The sequence below is a fragment of the Oryctolagus cuniculus genome, chromosome 9 (genome assembly GCF_051225735.1).
Source record: "Oryctolagus cuniculus isolate XC-2025 breed Fujian yellow rabbit chromosome 9, ASM5122573v1, whole genome shotgun sequence".
In the NCBI taxonomy this organism is placed as follows: domain Eukaryota; kingdom Metazoa; phylum Chordata; class Mammalia; order Lagomorpha; family Leporidae; genus Oryctolagus; species Oryctolagus cuniculus.
This window is the reverse complement of record NC_142875.1, coordinates 102,761,951-102,778,192: the sequence shown is the minus strand read 5'-3', so window position 1 is coordinate 102,778,192 and position 16,242 is coordinate 102,761,951. Positions and strand designations below refer to the sequence as shown.

Sequence of the window (16,242 nt, the reverse complement as noted above, 5' to 3'; positions counted from 1 at the left end):
GCCAACTGCTCCACTTCTTATCCAGCTCTCAGCTGAGGCCTGGGAAAGCAGCAGAAGATGGCCCAAGTCCTTGGGCCCCTGCACCCACGTGGAAGACCTGGAAGAAGCTCCCGGCGTCGGATCAGTTCAGCTCTGGCAGTTGCGGCCATCTGGGGAGTGAACTAGCAGATGGAAGATCTCTCTCTCTGTCTCTCCCTCTCTCTACCTCTCAAATAGATAAATAAAATCTTAAAAAAAAAAAAAAAAAAAGAAGAAAGAAAAACTTCAGGCTCAAAAATTGGAGCCACCAGGGGTGGCACATATTGGCATTTGCCCACATTGAACCAATTTAACGAAAGCAAGCCTATAGAAAGCTTAACAAATAATGGTCTGTGGGTTGTACCCAGGAAGAAGCACACTTGCCACTGAAGCTAAACAATAAGCCATGTATCTGCCTGAACATCCTGCTGCTAATGCCAGAATGCCATAGTACAGGGCTTCATCCAAGGTCACCCAATAACAGACAGATTCCCCAAGCTGGGCACGGTGGTTTGGTAGTAGGAAGGTGTCTCGATGCAGTATTAGTGCTGGCAGATTCTGTGGTGGCTGCAGCAGGCCCCAGGAGAGGTGAGGCTGAGACTGACAGGCTGGCTAGCAGCTGGGATGTAGGGTGTGGAGTGCAAGGACTTGATCTGGACCAGGGAAGCCCAGAGTTGCCCTGTCACACAACCCAGAAACTAATTAGCTGCTCTCTCTCCAACCCTCCCAAATACTCGCCATGATCATTTCTTGTCTTGAAGGTTGCCAAATCTTATCTCTGTAAATACAAACAAGGTAGGTGAGTCGTCTTTGCTCAGCAGGTGTTTCAGCCAATGGAACAATAAACTCTTTTTTACCCAGTTAAGATTCCAATAGAGGTGATAATATCCTCATTGTTCCCATGACCTACACAGGTATAGTTGTTGGCTTCTCTCTCTCAAAACATTTCCTTGCTATGTGCGCTCTTGTACACTTGCACATCTTTGGAGCACATTTTCCTTTATCTTATGCAGAAGTAAAAATGGGCAAAGCACAAAAGTGTAACACTGAATTTTGTCAAGTCCTATCTGTCACCTTAACAACTTGAAACTGGCTTGAATGAAAACCATTTTATTTGGTTACTAAAGTGAGAGTTACAGGGGTGAGCTTTGTGACACACTGGGTTAAGCTGCTGCTTGGGATGCCCACAGCCCATGGTGATGCTTCTAATCCAGCTGCTTGCTAATGCATCCCAAGAGTTAGCAGGTGATGGTTCAAATATTTCAGTCCCTACCATCCATATGGAAGACCTGGACGGGGTTCTGGGTTCCTTGACTTAGCCTGGCCGAAACCTGGCTATTGTGGGCATTTGGGGGAGTGAAACAGAGGAACTGGGACTCTGATATGGGATGCAGGTGGCCCAAGCAGCAGCTTGATCCACTATGCCCCAATACCCGCCCCTGCTTTCCATTTTTCTAAAAATCCTGTATGGATGCTAAACACCACTGACTGGTTCACTAAGTCACGTTTCCAGTTTCTGTGCATTGTGCTGTTCTCAGCCTGCAGCAGGCATAAGAGTTACCTAGGATGCTTATTAAAAAATGCAGATTTAAGAAATGCAGATTTGGGGCCGGTGCCGCGGCTCACTAGGCTAATCCTCTGCCTGCAGCGCTGGCACACCGGGTTCTAGTCCCGGTCAAGGAGCCGGATTCTGTCCCGGTTGCCCCTCTTCCAGGCCAGCTCTCTGCTGTGGCCAGGGAGTGCAGTGGAGGATGGCCCAAGTCCTTGGGCCCTGCACCCGCATGGGAGACCAGGAGAAGCACCTGGCTCCTGCCTTCGGATCAGCGTGGTGCACTGGCTGCGGCGGCCATTGGAGGGTGAACAACGGTAAAGGAAGACCTTTCTCTCTCTCTCTCTCTCTCTCACTGTCCACTCTGCCTGTCAACAAAAACAAAACAAAAAAACAAACAAAAAAAGAAATGCAGATTCGGGGCCCGGCGTTGTATAGTGGTTAAGCTGCCGCCTGCCGTGCCAGCATCCCATATGAGCACCGATTCGAGTCCCAACTGCTACACTTCTGATACAGCTCCCTGCTAATGCACCTGGGAAAGCAGTAGAAGATGGCCCATGTCCTTGGGCCCCTGCACCCACATGGGAGACCTGGAAGAAGCTCCTGGCGCCTGATGGCCCGGTTCTGGCCACTGAAGCCATCTGGGGAGTGAACCAATGGATGGAAGACCTCTCTCTCTGACTCTCCCTCTTTCTCTCTAACTCTGCCTCAAATAAATAAATAAATCTTAAAAAAAAAAAAAAAAGAAAAGAAAAGAAATGCAGATTCTCTGTCCCTGAACCGAGGCCACACCTCGGCATCGGACTGTGAGAAACAGTGCTGACCAGAGGAGCGCACGGGCACCAGTTCATATCCAAGAACAGCATCATCAAGGAGTCAACACCACGCATCACTTGTATATAAAAAACCGGTTTTCTGGCTAAGAATGGTTCTTTTTGTCCCTTCCACTTCATTACTAGTAGATGGGTTTTCTTTGTTGGGGTCATTTCTCACAAAGCAAAGGCTTGTTTCGGTTTTCTCTTTAACACTTTATGACTGTTTAGATGCTTTCAGGAGCAGAGAACAAGGCAGAGGAGAGCGGCTGGCTACTCTTGGGGAGCGGCTGCCATTGATGGGCACTTTCACTGAGACAGGCATTGTGAGCACTTTGCATAGATTAATGCTCACAATCGTTACACCTCCATGAGGTATAGGAATGATTTTTGTTTAAAAGATTTATTTGAAAGGCAGAGCTACAGACATACACACACACACACACACACACACACACAATCTTCTACCTCCTGGTTCATACCCAAATGGCTGCAACAGCCAAGGCTGGGTCAGGCTGAAGCCAGGAGCCTGAAACTCTATCTGAGTCTCCCATGCGGGTTGCGGGGGCCCCAGTACTTTGGTCATCTTCCGCTGCTTTCTCAGACGCATTAGCAGGGAGCTGGATCAGAAGCACAGTGGCCGAGATTTGGACCAGTACTTTGCTGGCCTCAAAGGTGTGGCTGAACTCACTGCACAATGTTGCCCTCAGTACCCTTATTTTATAGACGAGAAAACTGCAGCACAGAGGGGTTTGGTGACTTCCCTAAGGTCACAGAGCTGGTGGGCAGCACAGCTGGGATTTGAACCTAGATGCCTACTCCAGGCTCTATTTTTTTTAAGCTACTCTGCCATATTACCCTTCTAGTTTTCAGAATTCACAGTAGTGCTTCAGCCTCCCCAGAGTACTGTATAGTCCACATACATTCATGAGGATGTATTCACACACACACCCAGTGTCACTGACGAAGCCGGAAGCCTTGGGTGCTAAATCTATGACTACAGAAACCTCTACCTCTCTGGCTGTCAGTATCCTCCTTTGCATTTTACAAATTCAGCTTCCTGGGGCCAGCATTGTGGCGCAGCAGGTTTAGCTGCCACCTGCTGTGCTGGCATCCCATATGGGAATCAGTTCAAGTCCTGGCTGCTTCACTTCTGATCCAGCTCCCTCCCTGCTAATGCGCCTGGGAAAGCAGAGCTGCCACCCATGTGGGAGACCTGGATGGAGCTCTTGGCTGCAGCTTGGTCCAGCCCCAGCTCTTGGGGCCATTTGGGAAGTGAACCAGCAAATGGAAGATCTCCCTCCCCACCCCCTGCCCCATGCAACTCTGCCTTTCAAATAAGTAAGTCTTAAAACACACAAACACACAGACACCACATTTAACTTCCTGTAACGGTGTTTTGAACATCCCATTCCTTGCTCTAAATATCCTAGTGGCTTTTGACTCTGCAAGATGAAAATCAGCTTCTTCAGCTTGGCACTTGAGGCCGCTCACAATCTGTCTCCGATCTTACTGTTCCTTCTATGCCTATGTGAACCGAGGCTTTTTTCTTTCTGTGATCATGCATAGTTCTTCCTTCCTCATTCTTTGTAAGCGTACATTTTAGTGGATTGAAAAGATTCACAGTGTTGTGTTACAATCTCCACTGTCTCATGGCAGAACATGTCCATTACCCCAGCAAGAAAGCCTGTCCCTCCAAGCAGCCACTTCCACTTCAGGTCTCCTTTTATCCCCTGGCAAGCACCAACCTATTTTCTGTCTTTATGGTTTGCTTATCCTGGGTGTTTCACATATGTAAATGGACTCATACAACATGTGGTCATTTGTGTCTGGCTTCTTTCTCTTAGCACAAAGTTTTCAAAGTTCCCTAGTGTTGTAGCTTGTATCAATACTTCATTCCTTTTGATGGCTAAATGATATTCCAATGTATGGACAGAACATTTTATTTCATTCAACAGTGGAACACTGGGTTATTTCCACTTTTGGGGGATTATAATAATGCTGTGAACATTTGTGTACACATTTTTGTTGAACACAGGCTTTCTATGTTCTTGGGTCTCTCCCTAGGAGTGGAACTGCTGGGTCGTATGGTTACCCATGCCTAGCTTTTGCAAAAAGTGACGAACTGCTTTTCACAATAGCTGTGCCATTTCACAGTTCCATCACAATGCATGAGGGTTCCTGTTTCTCCACATCCTCACCAAACACTTATTTTTTTTTTCTGTTGTGTTTCTGATTACAGTCAGTCATCCTTGTGGGTGGAGAGGTATCTCATTGTGGTTTTGACATGCATTTTCCTAATCTGAACATCCTTCCATATGTTTATTGACCATTTGTACGTCTTCTTTAAAGAACTGTCTACTCATATCTTTTGTCCATTTTTAAATTAGATTGGCTTCTTGAGTTCTAAGAGGTCTTTATATGTCTAGATCCTAGCCCCTTATCAAATACATGATTCACAAATATTTTTTGATACACTCAAGTTTTTAAAGTTTTGATGAAATCCAGTGTATCAATGACCATCCCAGTTGGAAATAATCAGCATCTGGGGAAGATTCTTGAAAATATAATAAAAATTAGATTTTGGAATCTGATAAAAATAAATAGAAGACTTTGGCATAAAACAAACAAACAAAAAAAGCACACCATCTAGGAATTCCCATGTTTTGCTTTTCTTTCCTGTTCTTTCAGAGAGACAAAGATCAATGAAGAATTAAACAATAGTGTCTGATTATCCTTTCGCTGGGAAATGATTTCTAGTACCTCTCCTGGCTCAGGATTTTTGGTCAGGGCCCCAGTGTGTCTCCACTCCAACTTGAATCAATCGTTTCCTCTTCTGTCCATGGCATATGTCGTAGAAGGCTTCAAGGGCAGCATTCCAGTTGGCTTCTGCTTGCTGGCTTGTAACCAGTAGTTTTATATTTATGGACAAATCAGAGTGGTGCCCAAGTCCATCTGAGTTTAGAATTGCTATCACAGCAGAAATTGGAAACCTCAAGAGTTACAAACATTTACCAGATCTACAAGGGTGCCACTTCTCACTACGGCAGATACAAACATAGAGATCAAGACTTTAACCTTTCAGGGGCATTTACTTGCATTCAAAAAAATGAAAGAAAGAAAAGAAAGTAACAATAACAATCCCTTAACCTTCTGGGACTGAATGTTCTAAGATTTCTATAAAATATATGCACAAGACTCCCCTATTTTTATGACAAATTCTTAATTGCCAGATTACATCATATATAATTTTATGTAGACAGGACCCACTATCATTTTCTCAGGAAAATGCTATAGCAACATGAATGGCTGGTACTGAAAAAAATCTTTACTTAAAAAAAATTCATTTATTTTTAGTATTATATTAAAAGATGGATAAGGCACTCTATTCTTTAACCTCATTCTGTTTTGCAACTGCAACCCTTTAGCTTTACTTACTTAAAGTAGAGTCACAGAGAGAGAGGGAGAGAGATCCATCTTCCACCCAGTGGTTCACTCTCCAACCTATGACTGATCCTGCTGTGCTGCAGTGCTGGCTCTAAGCTCTTTATTTTTCATTTTAAGTTTTAATTTAACTTAATGTAATTGAAAAGCAGATTACCAGAGAGAAGGACAGGCAGCGAGAGAGCTTTCGTCCGCTGGTTCACTTATAAATGGCTGCAAAGGCTGGGGCTGCACCAGGCTGAAGCCAGGAGCCAGGAGCTTCATCCAGGTCTCCCATGTGGGTGCAGGGACCCCAGTACTGGGCCAATCTTCTGCTGCTTTCCCAGGCACATTAGCAGAGAGCTGGATTAGAACTGAAGCTGCCGGGACTAGAACCAGCAACCATATGGGATGCCGGCGTCACAGGTGGTAGGTGGCAGTTTAATCCACTATACCATACAGCCCGCCCCTAAGTTTTTTATTTTTTAATTTAAACTTACGGTTAGAGTCTACTTGAAAACTTCATGTGAACCAAGAACAAACCCCGGTCTGATCTTTTTTGGCCTAATCTTCTACCCACTGTGACAAACTGGTCCTATAGTTATAAAGCAAGGGCATTTCTATCAAACACCTGTTACTCGCAAAGATCACATACATGGTTCTTACACAGAGTCTTTTACTCAAGCTGTCTAGAGCGTCACATCTTCAAAGCTACTGCTTGAATAGGGAGGGACTTAGATGAAAAGCAGTATGTTTTAAGCTAAAAGGCAATTCTTATCCAGAAATTATTTTTTCTTTGTTTCTTACTCTCTACACCCACTACCTGTTTTGAAAACAGGAAGAAATAAACACATAAACAACATCTTTTGGGATATACAAATCATAGACAAACTTTGAAGGGGATGTTATTGTTATTTCACCATGACAACTCTAAGCAGGTCTAAACCTTCTGGTCCTTGACTTCAGCAACTGCTGGACAATGTCAACACACACGCGCACACCGCCTATGCTTCAGAAGTTTCTTTTGGTATCAGGACAGCTCTCCCTGGCAGCTGCAACCAGGACACCTAATTTTTGTTAAATCTACAAGTCACAATTTATTAACTATTAAGAAATATCAGGGGGCTGGTGCTGTGGCACAGTGGGTAAAGCCGCCTCCTGCAGTGTTGGCATCCCACAGGGGTGCCAGTTTGAGTCCTGGCTAATCCACTTCCAATCCAGCTCTCTGCTGTGGCCTGGGAAAGCAATGGAAGATGGCCCAAATGCTTGGGCTCCTGCACCTGCGTGGGAGACCCAGAAGCTCCTGGCTCCTGGCTTTGGATCAGGCCAGCTCTGGCCGTTGCAGCCATTTGGGGAGTAAACCAGTGGATGGAAGATTCTCTCTGCCTTTTGAATAAATAAATCAATCTTAAAAAAAAAAAAAAGAAATATTAGGAGATCAATTAGGAGAACGTTATGTTGCTCAAGGCAGTTGATACAACACAGAAAGTAAAGATGGAGCTATTAGGACAAAAAAAAAAACAAATTTTGAAAAACTCCTCTGTATTCAACCCCATTAAAAGTGTGAAGAAGGGGCTGGTGTTGTGGCAGAGTGGGTAAAGCTACTGCCTGCGATACTGGCATCACGTATGGGTGCTGGTTCATGTCCTGGCTGCTCCACTTCTGGTCCAGCTCTCTGCTAATGGCCTGGGAAGGCAGTAGACGATGGCTCAAGTGTTTGGGCCCCTGTACTCACATGGGAGACTCAGATGAAGTTCCTGATTCCTGGCTTTGGGTTGGCTTAGCCCAGTGGCTGTGGGCATTTGAGTAGCGAACCAGTAGATGGCAGGTCTCTTTCTCTAATTCTGCCTTTCAAATAAATAAAAACAAATGATGATTCTATTTTGCTTAAAAATAAATCTTTAAAAAAAAAGTGTGAAGCAGGGGTAGGCATTTGGCACAGCAGTTAAGGTGCTGTTTGGGACACCTACTGGGTTTGAGTCCTGGTTCAGCTTCTGGTTCCAGCTTCCTGCTGGTGTGCACCCCTGGAGGTAGCAGGTGATGACTCAAGTACTTGGGTTCCTGTCACCCACATGGGAGACCTGGATTGAGTTCTGGACTCTTGACCTGGCCTGGCCCAGCCCAGCCCCACCTTTTGTAGGCATGTGGGGAACAAATTAGTGGATGGAAGATCTTTGTCTCTCTGTCTTTCAAGTCAATAAAAATAACAGTGACGTTAATGGCATTAACTATGTGATCCAATAATAACATTTAGAGAATAATAAAAGATGTCAGCAAATGGATAAAACTATGTGAGTGTTGTTTATTCCAAAGATCACAGGGTACAGTAACATTTCAAAAAGCCAAAGATACTATCAGACGATCAAGTATTACAAAACAGGCACATGAAGAAATCCCCTCCACCAGTCATCCTCAAACTATAGAGGATGAGCATAACCTGGAAGGTTTGTTAAAAGGCCAATTCTTGGGTCCCTGATCAGTTTCTTATTCAGTAGGTCTAGTAGGGTAGACCCAAGAACATGCATTTCTAACATATTCCCAAGACGGGCAGACACCACTGGTTCCAAGAGCCTCCTTGGAAAAGGAGCAGACAGATTTCCACTGAGAGGAGGGAAGAATAGTTTTTTAAAACTACTGCTGTGGATCATGCTCAAGTGTTTACATAGTTTATCATGCTTAATCCTCATGGCATCCCAGTGAGCAATAGTTCTCAAAGTTTTCCAGAGCACAGGCACACAAGCAGTAAGCCCGAGTCCTCAAGACATAGGAGCTGTCTTTGATGACTCTTATTTTACAAATCTATATAAATTTTATGTTGTCTCAAAATATTGTACTGCTGCTTGTTAAAATGAAATATAATTCTAGAAATGATGTATCAGATAATTCGCTCAACCCTTAACCTCAATTTTGTAGTAAAACTGACCTTTGGGAACCTGAGGAAATGGATGGCTGAAGTGTAGCAATCAGCCAGTGAGTGTACACGGGAACAGGAGATGGTGAAAGAACTGTGGTGGCACAGCTGGTTCTTACTGGGTCCAGAGCTTGAATGGAGGCCCACAGGTCTCTAAGGACAATGAACCTGGTACTGCTCAACTCTGCCATCTGTCTCATCAGGTTCTTCTCTACTGCTCTCTTACGGCTCTTCTGTTGTTCCTGCCAAAGAGGACAACTTGCTGTTCCTTGGGTTTTCCCCACTTTCCCCCATCTTCCCATATATGCTCCTGATTCTGTGTGGCTGGAAAACTCGTCCTCGTATCCTCTACACGATTAGAATCTTATCTCCCCCTTTCAGATCCAGCTGAAATGCCATTTTCTTTTCAAATTATTTATTTATACAAAAGGCAGGCAGAGGCCGGCGCCGCGGCTCACTAGGCTAATCCTCCGCCTAGCGGCGCCGGCACACCGGGTTCTAGTCCCGGTCGGGGCGCCGGATTCTGTCCCGGTTGCCCCTCTTCCAGGCCAGCTCTCTGCTATGGCCAGGGAGTGCAGTGGAGGATGGCCCAGGTGCTTGGGCCCTGCACCCCATGGGAGACCAGGAAAAGCACCTGGCTCCTGGCTCCTGCCATCGGATCAGCGCGGTGCGCCGGCCGCAGCGCGCCGGCCGCAGCGCGCCGACCGCGGCGGCCATTGGAGGGTGAACCAACGGCAAAGGAAGACCTTTCTCCCTGTCTCTCTCTCTCACTGTCCACTCTGCCTGTCAAAAAAAAAAAAAAAAAAATAAATAAATAAATAAATAAAATAAAAGGCAGGCAGAGATAGACACACATACACACACACACACATAGAGCTCCCATCCACTGGTTCATTCCACAAATGCCTGCAATGGCTACCCCACTGGGGCTGAGGCTGGGATCTCAAGTCAGGTCTCCCTCATGGGTGGCCACTGCCATGGTCCCCTCAGGGTCTGCATCAGCAGGAAGCTGGAGTGAGAAGTGGAAGTACGAACCCAGGCAATTGGATGTGGGACGTGAGTATATTAACCACTAGGCCAGATACCTGCTTCATCATTTTCTGTCTGAAAACCAAATACCATCTTTAAAAGGTGGCTGGACTGAACCTCTCAAATGAGTTCCCATGGCTGCCCAGACATGCTTTAATGTCAGTGGCTATGTAATTTTCTTGCAAATAAGGTTATGCAAATAATCTCAAGGGCCCTAATTTCCTCACGATTCTGGAAAGAAATGATTATGTTTGACAATGAAATTATACTGAAATTCAAAACACAAAGTTTTCTACAATGTAAGATATTGGCTATCAAAAACAGAAATTGAAAAAATACATTTAAAAGAAATTCCCAGGACAAGTGCTGTGGTGCAGTGGGTTAAGCTGCTCCTTGGGGTGTCCGTATCCCATATCATCAGAGTCCATTCTCAGCTCCCTGCCAAGCTACAACCTGAGGGGCAGCAGATACCACCCACGGGGGAGACCTGGATAGGGTTGCTGGCTCCGGGCTTTGGTCTGGCCCAACCCGGGCTGTTGCTGCCATTTGGGGAGTTTTATAGTCTCAAGAACTTTGTGCCTATGAGTTAGAATAAAGTCTAAAAACATAGCAGTAATATACCCAGACTTTCAGAATTGGAAGAGGCCTTAAAAGTCATTTAGGGGCCGGTGCCGTGGCTCACTAGGCTAATCCTCCACCTTGTGGCGCCGGCACACCAGGTTCTAGTCCCAGTCTGGGCGCTGGATTCTGTCCCGGTTGCCCCTCTTCCAGGCCAGCTCTCTGCTGTGGCCAGGGAGTGCAGTGGAGGATGGCCCAAGTGCTTGGGCCCTGCACCCCATGGGAGACCAGAAGCACCTGGCTCCTGCCATCGGATCAGCGCGGTGTGCTGGCTGCAGCGCGCCGGCCGCGGCGGCCATTAGAGGGTGAACCAACGGCAAAAGGAAGACCTTTCTCTCTGTCTCTCTCTCTCTCACTGTCCACTCTGCCTGTCAAAAAATAAAAAAATAAATAAATAAAAAAAAAAGTCATTTAGGACAACCGCCTTTATTTTGTATTAATACAACTTTTGGACTCTGTGTTATGGTCAGTCCCATTTGTTTAGTTAATGCTGTTTAATTTCCATGTAGCTTGATTTTCGTCTCTTTATACTGTGATTTCAGTGCTACCTGAAGAAAGCTTTTTGTACTGAAAAAAAAAAAAAAGTTTTTTTTGAATGGACTTTTTCTGAAGGGTCAGACCTGACTTTGGCCCAACGAGAGCTAAACTGCAGAATCTACATTGATTTTAAAGAGCGTTAACTTTAGCGAGGCTAATTCTGAACCTCAGAGGAATGACTTCTTACCGCTGCCTGTACTTCTTGATCATTCTGAAGCCAAGCCACAGTCCCCGCCAAGACCAGAGACACTCAGGCTAAGCAGGGCGGTCATCTGCTCCATTTGGCCAGCTCTAGCTTTGGAAGCTGAGAGGATCTCATATGCTGATTACATCTTGGTTTAACCTTGGGAGAGTGAAAAGAGGAAAGGATATCAAGGGCATTTATCTTTTCCATCTGCCATGGGCTCCTCCCAGTCCCAATATGGTCAAGGGCAGGGACTCCAGGGGCTGGTACTGTGGCACTACTCGAGCAGGCTGGGCCTCTGCCTGCAGTGCCGGCATCCCATGTGGGTGCCAGTTCGTGTCCTGGCTGCTCCTCTCCCGATCCAGCTCTCTGCTCCAGCCTGGGAAAGCAGTAGAGGATGGCCCAGGTGCTTGGGCCCTTGCACCTGCTTGGGAGAACCAGAAAAAAACACCTGGCTCCTGGCTTAAGATTGGCCCAGCACCAGCCATTGCAGCCATCTAGGGAGGGAACTAGGAGACGAAAGACCTTTCTGTCCCCTCCACCCCTGTATTTCTACCTCTCAAATAAATAAATAAATAAATAATTTTTTAAAAAAGAAGAAAGAGCAGTGACTCCAGTGTGACCTTAGGCAAGTTCCATGACCTTAGGAGGCCCTAGTTTTCTATCTGCACAAAGAGACCCTAGCAGTACTGTAATTTCCTTATGGGTAATTGGCAAGTTTAGGTGGGGAATCACCTATTGAGCATTTAGGACAAGGTTCAGTACACAGCAAATTCTCAATAAATGCCAGCTATTATTATTTTCAATAAGGAGTAGCAACATGAACATAATCCATGTGAATTCAATTCTCTTCTCTATATGAGCTTTAGCATATATTTCATTCCTTCTCTGATTCAGTTATAACAATATTGGCTCCCCAAACTATCTTTAGCCCAACTCCCTTTCAGAACTGAAGACCAGTCTTTGCAATTCCCAAGCTACCTCAGAAGTGCCTTTGGAACCTAAAGCAAATCCCAAACCTGGTCATTATCTGGCACTGAACAAGATCTGACCCTCCACTTGACCTCTGTGTATTTGTGAAAGACAGCATTATTTTTCTGGCTACCTGGGCGGAAGGACAGTTATTTTTTAAAAATAACTACACCAGTTAATCAGTTGCCACGTCATTCATTTACACATTCATTTACTCAACAAATATTTACTGGCCCTCTTCTATAAGCCAAGTATTGTGTTAAATTCTGGGTACAGGGCGGTGAACAGAACTTACATGGTTCTGTCCTCACCTACAAATATATAAGATACACTTGTAAGGAAACTCCAATCCACGAGAAAACACAACGGGGGACATAATTTACAACGAGAGGCATGGAAGAGCTCACAGAGGAAGTGACAATTTGAACGGAGGCCTGAAAGAGGAAAAGGATGCTGGCAGGTGAGTAAAGGAGTCGAGAGCCTTCTGGGCAGTGGGGTCAGCACGTGCAAAGGCTCTGAGGCCGCCAGGCTCATCGCCCTTTCTGAGCAGCTGAAAGGAGGCCAGGCAGCATGGCCAGCAGCTGGCTGGAGACGAGGCTGCAGCGGTAGGCAGGGCTTACCCGCCTGAAGGGTTCTGAGCAGGAAAGGCACAGCATCGGGTCACTCTGGCTGCTTTGGCAGAGTGGACTGGAGGGGGCAAGAACAGGGTTAGGACGAGTCAGAAGGCTGCTCGGGTGCTTCGGATCGGAAGTTGGCGGCTGCAGCAATGGAGAAGAGCTGACGGACTTGAGACACCATTTGGAGGTCTGAAGGGCAGAGTGATAGGACTTGTTGACTAGGAACGTGGGGAGCGAGGGACGGGGGTAGGTGCTCAGGTTTCTGGCATGAGCGCATGCAGGAGATTCTGTATTCCTAAAATAACTCATGAGATCCCTACTTTGTCTCTAAGTCATTATAACTTCCTATATGGGTCACTGCTCCTTTTTAGTTTCCCTACCTCCGGTCTGTGTTAACTTCAGATCACCCTATGTGGCATGGCCTTCCTAATTCAGCTCCAGTCACATGATTCCCCATTCAAGACTCTCCAGTGGTTCCTCTTCACCCACTGAGGTATGAATGCCTTAGCCTAAGCTTCCAAGGCTCCACAATTAAAAGTGATAGCCTACTTTCCTTCACTTCTGTACCTCGGTCCTGTTTTAGTGGAGCTGGACTACCTACTGTTCCTTGAATGTGTCACCACACATTCCTACCCCAGGGCCTTTGTTCACCTTCTTCCTTAAGTCTTACCATCTCAGTCACCTGAAACCTTGCTCAACTTTCAAAGTTCCTTACTTACGAAATGCCCCATCCTTAAATTTCATGATGCTCTGTGCCTCTCATACAGCACTTAGGTTTCTGCTTTTTATTGGGGCGATTAGTTTTATTATGATTTAACTCATGTGCATTCCCTACCCCCTCACAGGCCATAATGCCTTTGTGCGCAGCTCTGTTGCTCATATGCTCCCACTGCCCTGCCCTTAGAGGGTCAATAATATGATTGAGGCCAGCGTCGGGGCGCAGAGGATTAAGCCACCGCCTACGATTCCACATAAGTGCCAGTTTGAGTCCCAGCTGCTCCACTTCCTATCTGGCTCCCTGCTAACAGCTTTGGGAATGCAGCAGATGACAGCCCAAGGACTTGGGCTCCTGACACCCATGTGGGAGGCCGGAATCCCAGCTTCAGCCTGGCCCAGCCCTGGCCTTTGTGGTCCCTTGGGGATGAAGACCTCACTGTCTCCCTCTCTCTATATAACTCTGCCTTTCTTTTCTTCCTTCTTTTATTTTTAAAGATTTATTGGGACCAGCATTGTGGTATGCTGGGTAAAGCTGCTGCCTGCTATGGTTTGGGACATATATGGACACTGGTTCAAGTCCTGGCTGTTCCACTTCTGATCCAGCTCCCTGCTAATGTGCTTGGGAAAGCATCAGAGGATGACACAAGTGCTTGGTTCTCTGCACCCACATGGGAGACCTGGAAGAAGATTCTGGCTTCAGACTGGCCCAGTCCTGGTTGTGGCCATTTGGAGAGTGAATTTGAGGATGGAGGATTCTCTCTCTTTCTGTAATTGCCTTTTTTTAAAAAAATATTTATTTATTTATTTGAAAGGCAGAGTTACACAGAGCCAGAGGCAGACAGAGAGGTCTTCCTCCATCTGCTGGTTCACTCCCCAAATGGCCGCAAAAGCCAGAGCTGGGCCAATCCAAAGCCAGAAGCCAGGAGCTTCTTCCATGTCTCCCACACAGGTGCAGGGGCCCAAGCACTTGGACCATCTTTCACTGCCTTCCCAGGCCATAGTAGAGAGCTGGATCGGAAGTGGAGTAGCCTGGACTCGAACTGGTGCCCATTTAGGTTGCAGGCATTGCAACTGGCGGCTTTACCTGCTACGCCACAGCGCCAGCCCCTATAACACTTTCAAATAAATAAATAAATAGTTAAAAAATACAGTAATGAGGATGTGTAATTAAAAGTTACTTATACTTTACAATATGAATGATATAGCTAACTCTTCCCGGGGAGTATTTGTTTTTAGAGGGAGGTGCTTTCAACCCCAATGATCTAATCAGTAGAGAGCGACTCAGAAACCATATTAGCCTACAGAAATTCTTGGTGCCTCTAGCAACCAGAACTCCACTGCTGAAAGGCTGCTGCTTTCTAGGTTCCAACACCCAGGAGCAGCAAAACCTTTGTACGGGAGACACTGAGAGCCAAAATGCACTCCTTCCATGCATATGTCAGCTCATCAATTTACATGTACCCACGCCTGAAACACAATCTGCCAGCCACGTGAGGACACAACGGGAAGCCCCAAGTTGATCTCACAGTGAGAAATACTGAGCTACGGACAGCAAAAGTGTATACGAGGCCGGTGCTGCAGCTCAATAGGCTAATCCTCCGCCTAGCGGCGCCGACACACAGGGTTCTAGTCCCGGTTGGGGTGCCGGATTCTGTCCCGGTTGCCCCTCTTCCAGGCCAGCTCTCTGCTGTGGCCGGGAGTGCAGTGGAGGATGGCCCAAGTGCTTGGGCCCTGCACCCCATGGGAGACCAGGATAAGTACCTGGCTCCTGGCTTCAGATCAGCGCGGTGCGCGGGCCACAGCGCGCCAGCCGTGGCGGCCATTGGAGGGTGAACCAACGGCAAAAGGAAGACCTTTCTCTCTGTCTCTCTCACTGTCCACTCTGCCTGTCAAAAAAAAAAAAAAAAAAAAAAAAAGTGTATACGAAACGGGAAAAGAGGATACGGGAAACAGGGAAAACAGGCAAGGGGGCTCAGGAGTGTGGCAGGTGTAAGAGACTAGTGTTTACTACTTTGCTGATTGGTGGTAGTCTGGACAAAACCATTTCCTAGTCAGCCGAATGCGCCAGACAGTACACAGTAGCCCACAACAGCCCAGCAGGCGTGCACACAAAAGATAAAGATAAATTCCAAGTCCTACTTCCATTTAACAAGGTTGCTCCTGATAATTTGCTGCTGCTCCTGTCACAGTCTCAATTTATAGTTGAGAAATCAACCATGGGCTTCCTAACTATCAGATGTCAACTCTCTTAATCACCAACTACAATTCCAACAAATACCTGGGTCAGAAGCAAGAGCAGGAAGTTCAAAGTTAGTGTGGCACAAAGAACCCTCTAGTGGGGTGCTGACACATTTGGGTCATGCCTGGGTGACATTGAGCAAACTGCATAACTTAAGGTCCTTCCCACCTCTAACACCTTACAGTTTTAGAGAGCTAAAGAGAGCGGAAGATCATCCTTGTTTGATATGTAACAGACAAATAACAGCGACATTAGGCAAGCTTGTTTAAATATGAATTAATGCCTCTCCCATTATCTAGATGGGGTAACACCCTTTGGTGATATGATATGTCAAGGTCTCCACTGACTGCTGGAGAAATGCCAGACTTCCTTCTGGCATGGAAGGCTTTCCACATTTGCCCAACTTTATCTAACACTTCATACATTCAGATGTCCAACGCTCCGCTCCGGCCCTTCTGGTTTCCTTATCACCACTTTACCTCTTGCTTAATTCTTCGCCACCACCCACTCTCCTAGCCAAAGTTCTGTAACCTTCATGAAACCTTCCAAACTAAAGTTCTACAACCTTCTTACAGACTTCCCACTGCTCAAATTATTTCGTCTATCGGTCTCAGCT

The 16,242-nt window shown here is 46.3% G+C and overlaps 1 protein-coding gene and 1 long non-coding RNA gene across 5 annotated transcripts in view; both read right to left on the bottom strand.

Moving 5' to 3' along the window:
* The window catches only part of LPCAT3 (lysophosphatidylcholine acyltransferase 3), a 139,471-nt gene that overhangs the window by 26,766 nt on the left and 96,463 nt on the right, over positions 1-16,242 (bottom strand). The gene's annotated exons all lie outside the window — the stretch shown is intronic.
* LOC138843855 (uncharacterized) lies at positions 8,085-11,240 on the bottom strand. The gene is made up of 2 exons (XR_011378973.2): positions 11,085-11,240; positions 8,085-8,955 (listed from the first exon to the last, which is right to left on the bottom strand). It is a non-coding gene; the product is annotated as an uncharacterized LOC138843855 (long non-coding RNA).